The sequence below is a fragment of the Parasteatoda tepidariorum genome, chromosome 9, assembly GCF_982258835.1.
Source record: "Parasteatoda tepidariorum strain Cologne lab strain chromosome 9, Ptep-v5.0, whole genome shotgun sequence".
NCBI lineage: Eukaryota > Metazoa > Arthropoda > Arachnida > Araneae > Theridiidae > Parasteatoda > Parasteatoda tepidariorum.
In genome coordinates this window covers 102,248,091-102,261,063 of record NC_141763.1, presented here as the reverse complement: position 1 = coordinate 102,261,063, position 12,973 = coordinate 102,248,091, and positions in this window count along the sequence as shown.

Sequence of the window (12,973 nt, the reverse complement as noted above, 5' to 3'; positions counted from 1 at the left end):
TAGAATATAGTGCAGCGTTTAACACCCAAAGCAGCTATATTTAATGTATAGATAAGAATTATTATAAGAATTAAAAAATGAAATGAAATGATAAAAAGAAAAGACATCTTTAATGGAAGAGAGTAAACATTTCAAAGGATATACTTTGCTTAAATAATGCAATATTAGTTAGAGATTTGCTTTCAAATTTGGTTAATGGGATTTTTCCTTTGAGAATTAGCGTAAAAGGCCGCAAGATTTTACTAAAATCCCTCCCCTAAAAAATCTCCTAATAGCTGCACTAAAAGAAAGAATTATGATTCGATAAATTTAAGAAAAATACGAATTATTCATAATTCATTTTCTCTTTTCTATCCTTTAAAAACTAATTTTGTTAAAAAGGCTCACTAATAAGTTCTTTTCTTCTAGGTCCTTTTATTCATTAGTAGCAGTCCTCATCCCATGATTATTCAAATTGAAGGTTTAGTAATAGTCTTCATTTAATTATTATTGTATCATTTGCTTGTGAATTATTATGAATTGCATTTTGGCTTTGAAAAACTAGTTTTCAAAAATTGTGCTTAAAATTGAAGAATTACTGCTTTCCTAATTCACTTCTTATATTTAAAATATATTTATTTATTGCTTTTTTTGATTTTTTAAGGAATTTACGAAACTTAGGTACCATGTTTGAGTTTGCTAAATAATTTTATGCTATACCTCGGAGGATATTATTTTTTCTTTTTTGAAGATAAAAGTAAAATTTCTTAACAATTTTATTTGAAGTATTATTACCATTTGATGGATTTTAATAGTTAGCATAATTGCTATTAAGTTGCAAATTTAATATCGTAATAATCTAAAAATTTTATGACGTGATGGCACAAATGGCTTTGAGCTTTTATTGTGAAAGACTAGGGTTCAATCCCCAATCCTGTCAAATAACTTCCTCAAATTTAAGACCGGCGTGAGCCAGCTTAATTGGAAAATAACGGCGGTCAGGCCCATTTCCACTATCAGGCTATCGTTTACGAACCTTGGATGGAATTTTAATCTCCATAACTCTAATGGTCCACAACAAGATTTTGCGGGAATGTTTTAATTTTACTACTTATTCAATCTGGCAACGCTATATGTACTACACAATTTTTTTTGAAGAAGAAAATTATACTTTTGATTTATAATTTCTCCGCCTTCCTTTTTTACCTAAAAAAGGACTTAATAACAATAGTGTTAAGGATCGAGATGATTTTAAAAATCCCTTAATCAAACGCATTTTAATTTCAAACTTATTTAGTTTAAAGTTATTATTATTTTTATTAAATGAATAATCCCAGGACACTGCAGCGGAAAGATATGCTTGATGATATAAACTTAATTTTATTAAAAAAATATGAGAACAGTAATTAAAATTGATACTTTTCAAGCACTCTAAAATAAGCATTCATTCTCAAGACTCCGAAAACATAAATGAGCAAAACAAAACTGATTTGAAATAGAGAACGTAGAATTGCCGAAGAAAAAAAATCGATAATAAAGATGTAATAAAAAATACCTTAAAAAAAGCAGAGAAACAGGAAAAAATACCTACTTTGTCACCTTTATTTATTTATTATTTTCTGTTCCGCTCCTGGCTACCGCGGTTTTTCTAGTTTAGTATTACCACTCTGTTTTCCATTTTTTCATTAGCTTCTTATCGTTTCCTGTTTCAAATAATTTTCCTTTTCCCCATTCACGTCTGCACTATAAAAAATCGATTCTCCAATTTCAAGAAACTTTCTTTGCTTATGGCTAAACTGTTTCCTGGTATATGCTCCGAGCCAAAATTCATTTCGCCACTTTATTTAGAAAAGAAAAGAAATCCCTTATAGAGCCTATTTAGCTTTTCTAATTAGCACTTTATTGTGGGAACCATACAGGTTGATCATCGTATCTCAAACAACACAATAATGACAGGTGGAACAGAGAGATTATATTACACCCAAGTACGAAGCGGGAATTGAACCTGAGATCGTCTTGACGCGAGCCAACTCCTTGATCATCATAAAACCCAGTCGGCTTGTTACGGAACTTTATTTTTGATTTCCCAATCTTTATTTTAGTTAGCAATCTCTCACAATACTCAACTATAAAGCTTTGAGTTTAGGAAACATTTTCGTCATACAATTGAAAGTTCACGCTTCGACACAAATCACGTGATTTCGTGATGAAATGATTCTCAAAATTAGCGATATACGTCTCAAGGATTGCTGAATAGTATAAAGTAGAGTGTTTTATTGTCGAGAGAGGGCAGAATCTTGAGAATAAGTGCCTATTATGGAGCGTTTAAAATATGTCGACTTTTATTACCGTCTTCATATATTCAAAAAACATATGAAGTTTTTATATCATTAAGTGTAACTTTCCACCTCAGTTTTTTAACATAACCATAACTAAAAAAGACATTGATATAATATGCCATTGATAGTTATATTAACTTCTGCATAAATGAATGCTAATATTAAAATGCAGAAAACATTATAAATTGATATATCCGTAAGTTGTTATAAAGATATACTTTAAGAGAATCTGAATATAAATTATGTTTGCCTTGTTTGTGAATCAAATAGAAGCAGAACTTATGACTATCATCCTTACAAAAGGCGTAATAAATGGAAATTCTTTTATTTTAAGAAGCTTTTACGAGAATACATTTTAGAATGCGTCTTAAATTGGGAGTATTATCTTCATTATTGTGCCGAGTCAAATCCATTATCGAATGAAAATATTGCATTTTATTCAAGTTTATAAAAATTAAGTTTAAAAGTCTATATCATCTATAACTGTCCTCTTACAGCAATCAATTTTTTTAAAAATTAAAGGTCAGTTAATTTTTTTAAAGATTCAGACATTCTTGATTAAAGAAATTTATTAATAAAACAAATATGATATTTGATTTAAATTCAATAAAATTTTGTTATCATAAGAATTTGAAATATATATACTTTTATCGCTCTCAATTAATAGCATTTCAAGTAGTGCAATGCCTAAATCTTCAACAAGCATCGACTTTATTTACAGTTTGTCTAATTCAAATCATTCCATTTTATCAATATGAATCGAAAATATTTTTTTTATGAAACAAGTTCACGCTTTATAATTTTCCAGGCATCAAATTGTAATTTTAATCATTAATAATTAACCAAATTATTATTAAAAGATATGTTTCATTTCAAATATTTTAATCAAATCAGAAAGTGTATATCATATAACAAATTATTACATCTAATGTACTCAAATTTACAGCTATGCACTTTCGCATGAAAAAAAAATTTATTTGACTTAAAAACAAATATATTTTACAAATAATAAGAGTATTGTTATGCACTGTTATAAACATAAGTTGAGTTTTGAAAAAAAACTAGAGATACTTTGCATAGAGTTTGTAAACGTAACGCTAACCATATTTAACGCTAACCCTTAACGCGATTTGTAGGGAAATTTTCCAGCTTGTGCTAAAGTTATAAAAATCTCCACAATGTGCAAAATCTCTAAAATCGATCAGGCTTTTTGTAACCTTAACCCACAGGCAGTTTATCAAATGGGCAAAATTGGGAGGATGTTTCAGCCGTATACACTATTTACCCATCTAATATACTATTTACCCATCTAATATACTATTTACCCATCTAATGACATAAAAAAATCGGTTTTGCGATGCGGAAAAGGCATATTAAAATACGAATTTTCACGTCAGTGGGTAAATTTTGTGTTCAGTTAACTATATTATCTCACTCTTTTAAATTTTATTGCATACTGCTAAGTTTCAAATTGAGCAAAAACGTGTTTCTATTTAATAACTAACTAATATTGTAGTCAATTTGAATTGTATTATAGATTAAGGTAACAATACTATGATTAAACGTTGAAATGCTGTTTCCAAAAGTAAATACTAAAGCAAAAATTACATTTTCTAAGTTTTGATGTAAAAATGATTCAACGAGGAAAATATCGCTGTACGTACACGGAGAAAAAAAACTTCTTGTAATTCTAGTATTGTACTGTATAATAATACCATTTCTGGTTTAAAAAATCACTAATTCAAGCAATGAAACCAAAATGTACGTTATTTTTACTATTTAATTGGGGTTGCCCTTTAAGAAAAAGAAGAAGATCATGGAAACCCACACATGTGACCTATGGCGTCAGTGCCAGTTGGTCGTTTATAAGCAGAAAGGCGTGTTAAAGTGGAGCTAAGTTTCTCCACATAATTTCGAATGTTAATTAATGTGAAGTTAATTAAATACAGCACAGTATCGCTCATCTAATTTGTTGAAATATAATTCTTTCTCATATACGTCTTTTACTTAACTTAGATTAATTATTTGTTTATGCATTTTATTGTAACTGTAATATATTTTTGTTCTGTTTGCCTGGTAACTTGGATGCGCAATTAGTTTGCTAATATGTTCTATATGGCTTCGCTCTTGTCTTTGTGTTAAGTCAGAAATATGTAGTGAGAGAATTGAAATCTTAGAGAAAGAATATGTCACTTAAGATAATTGATACTTGATGGGCTTGGCTTACTTAAAAGGGAATGGAAAGAACAGTTGCTAATGTAAGCCACGTTCTAACAGTCAATCAGGATCTCCACACTACATCACTTGCAGATATCCCATTATAAATTTTTTGTTTTTGTTCATATAGTAACAGAAATTTTTGTTTCCAAAATTTGCGTTCTTATATTTAGTAAAAATATACAAAACAGAAAATTAAATTTATGCGAATAAATTGTATTTATGCCACGCTAAGATATCATCACAAAATTATCAAACTCTACCAAATTTCCCAAATTTTATCACATATTATATAAGACAATATTTTATTGTTAATTTTACCAAAATCATTATCAAAGCGCAAAATTATCGAGCTTTTTGGTGTTCCGGCGGAGACAGAAGCACGGTAAATTTTACCATATTCTTCAATATTTGAATATACTTTTTTTTTTTTAGTCTACAAAAAAATTATAAATCGAAAATTGTATTTATCATAAGTAGAAAAAATTATGAAAAAAAAAATTCATACATCAATAGTGCACTGTTAAAAACTTCAAGCCACGTTGCACTAAAAATTGGTATTTATTTGCTGGCTACATAAAGTGGAGTTCCATTTTACGCTATTTTGCTTTTATCACAGGTTACAGACATCAGTAGAAGGTTGCACCAAAAGTAAGTGTTTTTAAAGAGCTCAAATGCAAGCCAAGGTTGTTATTTACCGTAAGTAGGTTATTTTATGACGTACCTCTAACCATTTTATACCGCCAACCAAATTTACAGAGGCTGCATAAGCAAATGAACTTAAATTGATGCAAATAAGACATTCACCGACCTAAATAAGTTGATACTTGAAACAACATTCATTAGTCACCCCACTACACCAAAACCGAGTCTTAAAGAAAACTCGGCGTAGTTAACAAACATCATTCAGTTTAAAGTCATCGTCAAAGTTTTGTGTGTTTAACCAAATTCTGGTGCAGTCAGTTGCACCATGGATTTATTTCTCGTTCCTTCTTCACAATTTATGATGTAACAAAAATAATATTATCTTTTATTTAACCAAACTTTGGGATAATGAGAAACTTTGCACCAAATACTGGTCACATTTTTACCGCGTTATTCTACAGAGTATATGTCATATTCTTCAAATCGAAAAATTAAGTAGAATAAATACTTCACAGTAGTACTTTTCCTCTTCTATATATTTTCAAAATATCTTTCAGTATTCCTATGAAAGTAAAATTGCATCTTTTTCTTAATCTTTAAGCAGTAGTTAAAATCATAAGATGCAAACCATGTATCTAAACACATCTATAAAAATAAAGTTATTTCATACAACAGTAAAACTAATGAAGGTCATTTATCCCTTTGACCCAGAATTTTTATGAAACTTATTTTTCATAATTTTTCATTATTTTGTAATAATAAGTGAAAAATATTGTATTTAGCATTTTAATAATTTATGATTATGAAATACAGGATGAGACACCGGAGTTTTCTGTGTTAAAGGTAAATTTTTTCAAATATAGTTCAATTCCAAACAATAATTTTTCAAATTTGCACTTATTTGAAGTTATTTAGGTCTAAGAGAAACATACTTAATCAGTGAAGTATTTTTTTTTTAATTTACAGGATCAATTATTGATAAATTTTTGAAAAGGAATGAAAAAAAACTTAAAACTTCCTTTTTTTTGGATTTTATATTTTAGTGCAATTACAAATTAGATAATCTAACAGATTTTTTTAGTATCCATAAGTCTGTTTTTAATAATTAAAGAAATAACAAAATATGCTAGCAATTTGTGCACGTCATTAGAGTGCCAGAAAGACACCGTGTAAAAGACACACCGGTGTCTCATCTGCATCAAAAAGTAAATAAAATTCATGCCTTCAAATAACAAACTTGACCTTCTCTATAAAATTCTTCAGTTATGATCAAAATTCTGTAACAGTAATATCAATTTCCATGACATTTAATTACTCCTGCTGGTGCAGAAAAGGATTTTAAACACGTTTCTTTATTTGATTTTCACAATTTTTATTTGGATTCATTTCATTTTCACTTAGGTTTAAAGTAAAATATTTCAAAGAAAATTAATTCTAAACATTACTTGAAACAATGTTGCTGAAACAAATTAATGTAAACATATAAGTTTTATTTTATGCATTTTGCAATTAACTGTTATAAATATTATTATGCAAATTCCTGAACTGAGGAAATTCGTGAAACTAACAGTGACTTCCTTTTCGAGTAAATATTTTATTTCATTTCCCAAATTCAGTATATTGAACAAGCATGAAATAATCGCTGATCTTTGATACATCTTTTAAAGTTCATTGAAATCAAATTTGGGCACATATCTTTAACCTTTTGGGCCCGATGGCAAAACATATAAATTTGAAAAATCTCGAGGGTTTGTTAGTCAATACAGTTTAGAAAAATAAATTTTTAATAGTAAATTTTATCGTAGGTCACAAAACTTAATAATTTTTTAACATGTTCATATTTTTTAAAATAAATAATCCAATGAAACTGAAGCTGTAAAATATTATCTGATTAAAAAAGTTCTTTTGCTTCAAAATTATATAAATAGGAAATAACGGTTGGCATGTTTCTCAGCGCTTAAAAATAGGCACCCATTTTCAAGACTTACCAGACGTGAATGAGAAGATGCAAAAGTGATTTGAAACATAAAAAGTAAAGTTCTCAACGAAAAATTTAAAAATAAAGGTGAGAAACGAAACTTGAAAAACCACGGTAGCCACACTGGAAAAGACATTAGTTTCTCATCTTCTCTCCATACCGCGTGAAATTGTATTATACCCCGATTTGCCCCTCTCGTCCACTGCGGTTCCAGATAGAGTAACTTCGTGCGCGAAACAATCTGATTCGTTGTTATTTATTTTTTGGATGTTATAAAAAGGAACATTTCGGCTCTCTCTAAGCATACTTCTACAAGTGATCGAAACAAGATAGATGTCATCCGAAATAAATCCTTCTAAATTAGTTGGTGACTTTTCCAAAAACGTCACTCTATATACTGCATAGAGTTGGAAATATTGATAATAATTCCAACTTTAACTCTTTAATGAAATAAATATTTAATATTATGTTTGACTTATGTTCTTTTGATGTTTATTTTTATATTTTTCTCAGAACAGGATATGCTCTTTTTTTTAATATTATGAAAATTTCAAATAGAAGATGCGTAAAAGTATAATAATCTTTTACTATAATAGTATGATTTATTAAACAAGAGTTTGCTTTAAAACGTATAGTGTTATTTTTCATTTAAAAATAAAAATGTCAATCGCAATATTCCCTTACAGTTCAATATCTTTAAATAAGCTTTTTCTTTCCATTCTGAAGTCAACACTAACCGTCACTAAAAGTTTTCAGTGTGCCCAAGCAAAATATTTGCTTTTTGAAAACATATATCTTGTTTTATCTGAGATTTATTTATATATTTTACAAAAATACACCTACGGTTTTTTTATGTAAAAAGCAAAAACGTGAGACGTAACATGTTCCTGATTGAAAATTTAAATTTATTAAGTTTACGCACTTTATGCTTTTTTTTTCTAATCACTGTTGGATTAAATGACTAGACATTATGCATTCATTTTTTATTGTTTATCAGACGAAAATTATTTCAGATTCATGCTTTACCAACTTCAACTGTCATTCAAGTTTTTAAAAAAAGTCATTATAATCAAGAAAGAATTCAGATATATAAAATTCGATTTCTCAGTCACCTCAATCAATCTATTTTGTTCTTATTTTGTATCTTGTCGAATATAATTGCATTCTTTGAAATAACATAAAACTTTGTATACCTTGCTTAAAAATATGTTTAAAAATTTTTTTCGATTATCTTTAAATAAAGTAATAAAAATAATAATAAATAATTATTAAAAATTGTTTTTTATGTGGAAATATCTTTGGATGAACAAATTCTATAATTGAGTGCAGACATTTTTCCAAATCGCTTATAATATTCTCGAGATAGGGCGAAATAATCAAAAAGTGTTACGAACATTAAGAAATCCAAACTTTCAACCACTCCACTGACGAGATTATTGGGGCCATATTTACAAAATTTCGGTTTCCCCCCCCCCCCGGTATTTTGGGGATGAGGTTTCAAAATGCATCGAAAAAAAAGGTACGTTTATTCAGAAAAAACATATTTCTGTGTCTGATTTCGTAACTTTAATTATCATCGGCATTAACTAATTAGAATATTTGAGGTTATGCTCTCGAACCATTCATATTGAGTCGTGAAAATTCAGTCAAAAGTTAATCAGGGTGTTTCATTTTTTTTGTGTACACAATGCATTGAAGTTGAATGTAGAAAAATTTTAAAATAAAACTAACTGTAAATTATTATTTTAATAAATAGTGAAATAATAGAATGTGGAATATGATAATAATATCATTATAATTAATAATAAAATGACGTGATTGTAATTAGTAATAACAAATAATAATGATTAATGAACTGGTTAAGTCCTTCAAAAAATAATAAAAGGATAAATAATGAAACAATATTATCATTAACTTACACACAATAAATAAAAATAAAAACAAAAAGAATATGAACATATATATATATATATATATATATATATATATATATATATATATATATATATATATATATATATATATATATTTCAAAACGGCTTTTTATTTTCTCATCATTATTATTCCTTTCTATTTGTTCATTTCCTATGTTAGTTTAAAGTATAAATTCATTTTCATTTTGTATGTAATTTTTAATATGAACTCCAAACTTTCAAACTACCGTTGAATCATATTATTATTATTTTTACAGCAATTTTACGATAGTTTTATTATAACAAGGCTCAGAATTGAGCATTTTTATTGAAAGTATTTTACGGAGAAAAGTTTTCTCAAAAGCTTAGAGTTTTTACGTTTCATTTTATAGGACTTCCGTTGCGCAACAGTATTTACAATTTGTACTTCAAAACAGTATTCGAAGTAACCAAACAAAAGGAATAATAATGTCGAAAATTAAAAATTAAAAAAAGAAAAAAATGCTAAGTGCTGATATATAAGTGCTGATAAACGAAATGAAATGAATTCAACATTTATTGTTTTTACCTTAAATCATATACGGCTACCGATGTATTTACAAATTATACTTCAAAATATTATTCGAAATAACTAAACAAAGGAAAGAAGAATGATAAGAAAATAAAAAACCTTAAAGAATAATGCTATTTTAGGAAAAAGAAAGTAATAATGCTCAGAAAATTCGACGAAACATTTTTCACTTCTCTCAGTTTAAATCAAGACTCACCAAAAGCATGTGCTTCAAAGTTAAATATTTGTTGCCTAAAAATATACTGCTTACCTGATAAAAATAAAAATATTTTTCAAATTTGTGAATGTATTTTTTCGATCGTGAAATGGAATTAAATAATTGATTTTTCGCCTACCTATTTTTCATTTTTATAATCCAATATATTACGAGCAAAATTATATTGTTTCATTTCACTTCATGCAGTGAAAATAGTGCTTTATTTTACACGTTGTATTGGGAATTCTAATTCTAAGCGGATCGTCTGCAAAAATATTTGACATTTTACAATTTTATAGCTTTTTGTCCTTCGTAAATGTTTGCTCTCAACTTGTGTGAGCTGCTCGTCTATAAATATCTATAATAATATGAGGAATAGTGTGTGTGTCTGTATGTCTGTCTGTTTTTTAAATCCAGAACCATTTTTTCTAGCGTCTTGAAACTGAGAATTTAATCCTAACAATTGTTCTAGCATTTTAATTTGTCCATTCGAGAGAGACTATTGAAAAAAGGATTTTTCGGGGGGGGGGGGAATTTATTTGTCTATACGAACCTCTCAAAAAATTGCCACAGTATTATTAACGCCAATGATGCTTAATTATTATTGCAGTAGGTACTATTAGTATTGGGGTCCCTGTGGTGTTTTAATAGGTACAAAATATATTAATCTATGTACCAAGGTACCTGATAGGCACTGTGATAATAAGTTTTTATGGCATCCGGACGAGTACCAGAGAAAATTGCTTAATTGTAGCAAATTTAACTATCAAATTATGGAATGTAGTACAAAAAACGTGTTTTTCAAAATTTGATAAAATAAAGCAGCAGGGAAGGACAACAAATAATAAATAAACGAAATTAGAACAATTTTAGCTTTATTAATTGTGTCGATGGATGACTTTCAGTTTTGTGTGTGATTTCCGTAGTGTGGATAATTGCCAACTTATTGTTTACCAGCTAGCGTTAAATAAATTAAATATATAAACTATAGATTAGATCCGCGATGCAATCTTACTTTATGACGGCAAAAATTAAATATAATTTTATAACTCAAGCTAGTAAATAACCGTCTATTTTATCAAAGTAATTTTTAACTGAAAATGCGAGTTTAATGCTTTTAATTGTTTAAGATGTTTTCCAATCTTATTTTTTATTTGTACATTTGTTTGCCCTTTTCGTGACACATTTCTGGCCTTTATTATAAAACAGGGTATTCTGTAAGCACATCCCTTAGTATATTTTTTATAATTCTCTTCAAGAGTGAAGTCAAAAAATTATTCACAAGGTGTCGCAAATGATTCTTCAAGAAAAGAAAGAAAAAATATTATTGAAATTGGTCGAATCGTTTTTGAAGGAGGGGGGAAAAACTTCAAAATCAACATAGTTAATTACCTTAAGAGACTTGGAGGTATTTCTAATTCCTGTTTTTCAAATTATCTGTTTTCTTCAGCAGTCAAAAAGGTGTTGATGTAATTATTTCCATCTCTTTCTCTAAAAGTGATTCATAGCGTTTTTGTTAGCGTCGAGCTTAGATGTTAATTCTTTATTCGCGATGTGTATACTCTTTTTTAACTTTCTTTTTAACAAGCATTCTCTAAATATAAAGTTGGTTTAAATGCAGTGAGAAAAAAAGTAGGGTCAAAACTTCCAAAATATGGTAAAATTTACGAATTTCTGGCTCTATGGGAGAACCAAAAAGTACGGTAATTTTAACCGAAACGCTTTGGTAATGATTTTGATAAAACTAACAATAAAATATGGTTTTATAATATATAATCAAATTTGGTAAATGTGGTGCCAATGTGGTAATTTTATTATGATACCTTATAGCAAGGTATAAAAACCATTTACTCGGTTAAATTTACTTTTCAGTTCTGTATTTTTGCTAAATGTGTGGTAATAAGACTAATCATTTTGAAAAACTTAATTTCCGTTAAACTGTTACCATATGAATCGAAAAATTACTAAATGGTTAAATTCCGTATATTTTAGTTTTATTACCATAATTATGGTATATTTTTTAAACAGAACTGTACATACATTTTTAAAATCATATCGCCCTTTTCAAAAATAAAACTCTTTTAACATTGATGCTAAGGGAAGCCAATATTTTTTTAAAGTCAAATGCGTAAAAGAAACATTTATACAAAATTGAATGAATCATTATTATGGTTACTTTGAATATGAAATGATCACATTAGTTTTCATCAAAATTGGGGAAGTGGTATTAATTTCTGTTCTTTAAAATGATAAAGAAATCAAAGGCTCTGGGAGAAGTAATTTTTTTTCTAATAAGTGGTTATTTTACTCCGTTAACTACGATTAAAAATTAAGCGGATTATAATACCATCCTTTCAGGTCCATTTTAATTACATATTAATTTTTCTATAATTAATTAAAATTATGAATTAATTTTGCTATAACTAATTAAGAATACAAAATTTATTTATTATAAGTTAGTTTTGTATGCTGTTACTTTAAGTTTCACAGATATATTTTGCGCACAACTATAAAATATTTCTTTGAATGGCTTTAAAATAATGTTAACGGTTTAATAATGGGAGTTATACTCTTTTAAGTCCTGTACAAAGATTTAAGATATTACAGAAAACATTTTTTCGCACAGTTTTAAATAAACACACCCTATTTGTTATCAATACAAGTTGCCGAAACGATCAGTCGATTTTACGAGAGATGCGGGTCTAATTAAGGATTCATTTGCATAATTTTTTTTATTTTCTACTTAACTTAATTTTTAATCCAACACCTAAATACTTTCAGAAGTTTCTTTAACTTTTGGAGTGAACACACATTTAACTCTCTAGAAAACGATTCATAAGTTTTGATATATGAATTGAGTTGCAGTTAAAATAAGAAGCAGCGATTTTTTTAAATTTACCTAATTTATCATCCTGTTAACTCTCCTTCCCAAGATTTTTCATCTAATGTTATTTCCAGAATGTTATATTATATTTTATCAATGACGAATAACCACTTTCACCACTTAAATATGCATGCCTTGTTATTGTCGGGCAGCATTGCACTGAGAGCTTCTCCCTGATATGCCGAAAATCTCTTTTTAAATGAATCTACAGGAAGTGAGTGATGAAGGAAACCGATACATTTCCTTGATTA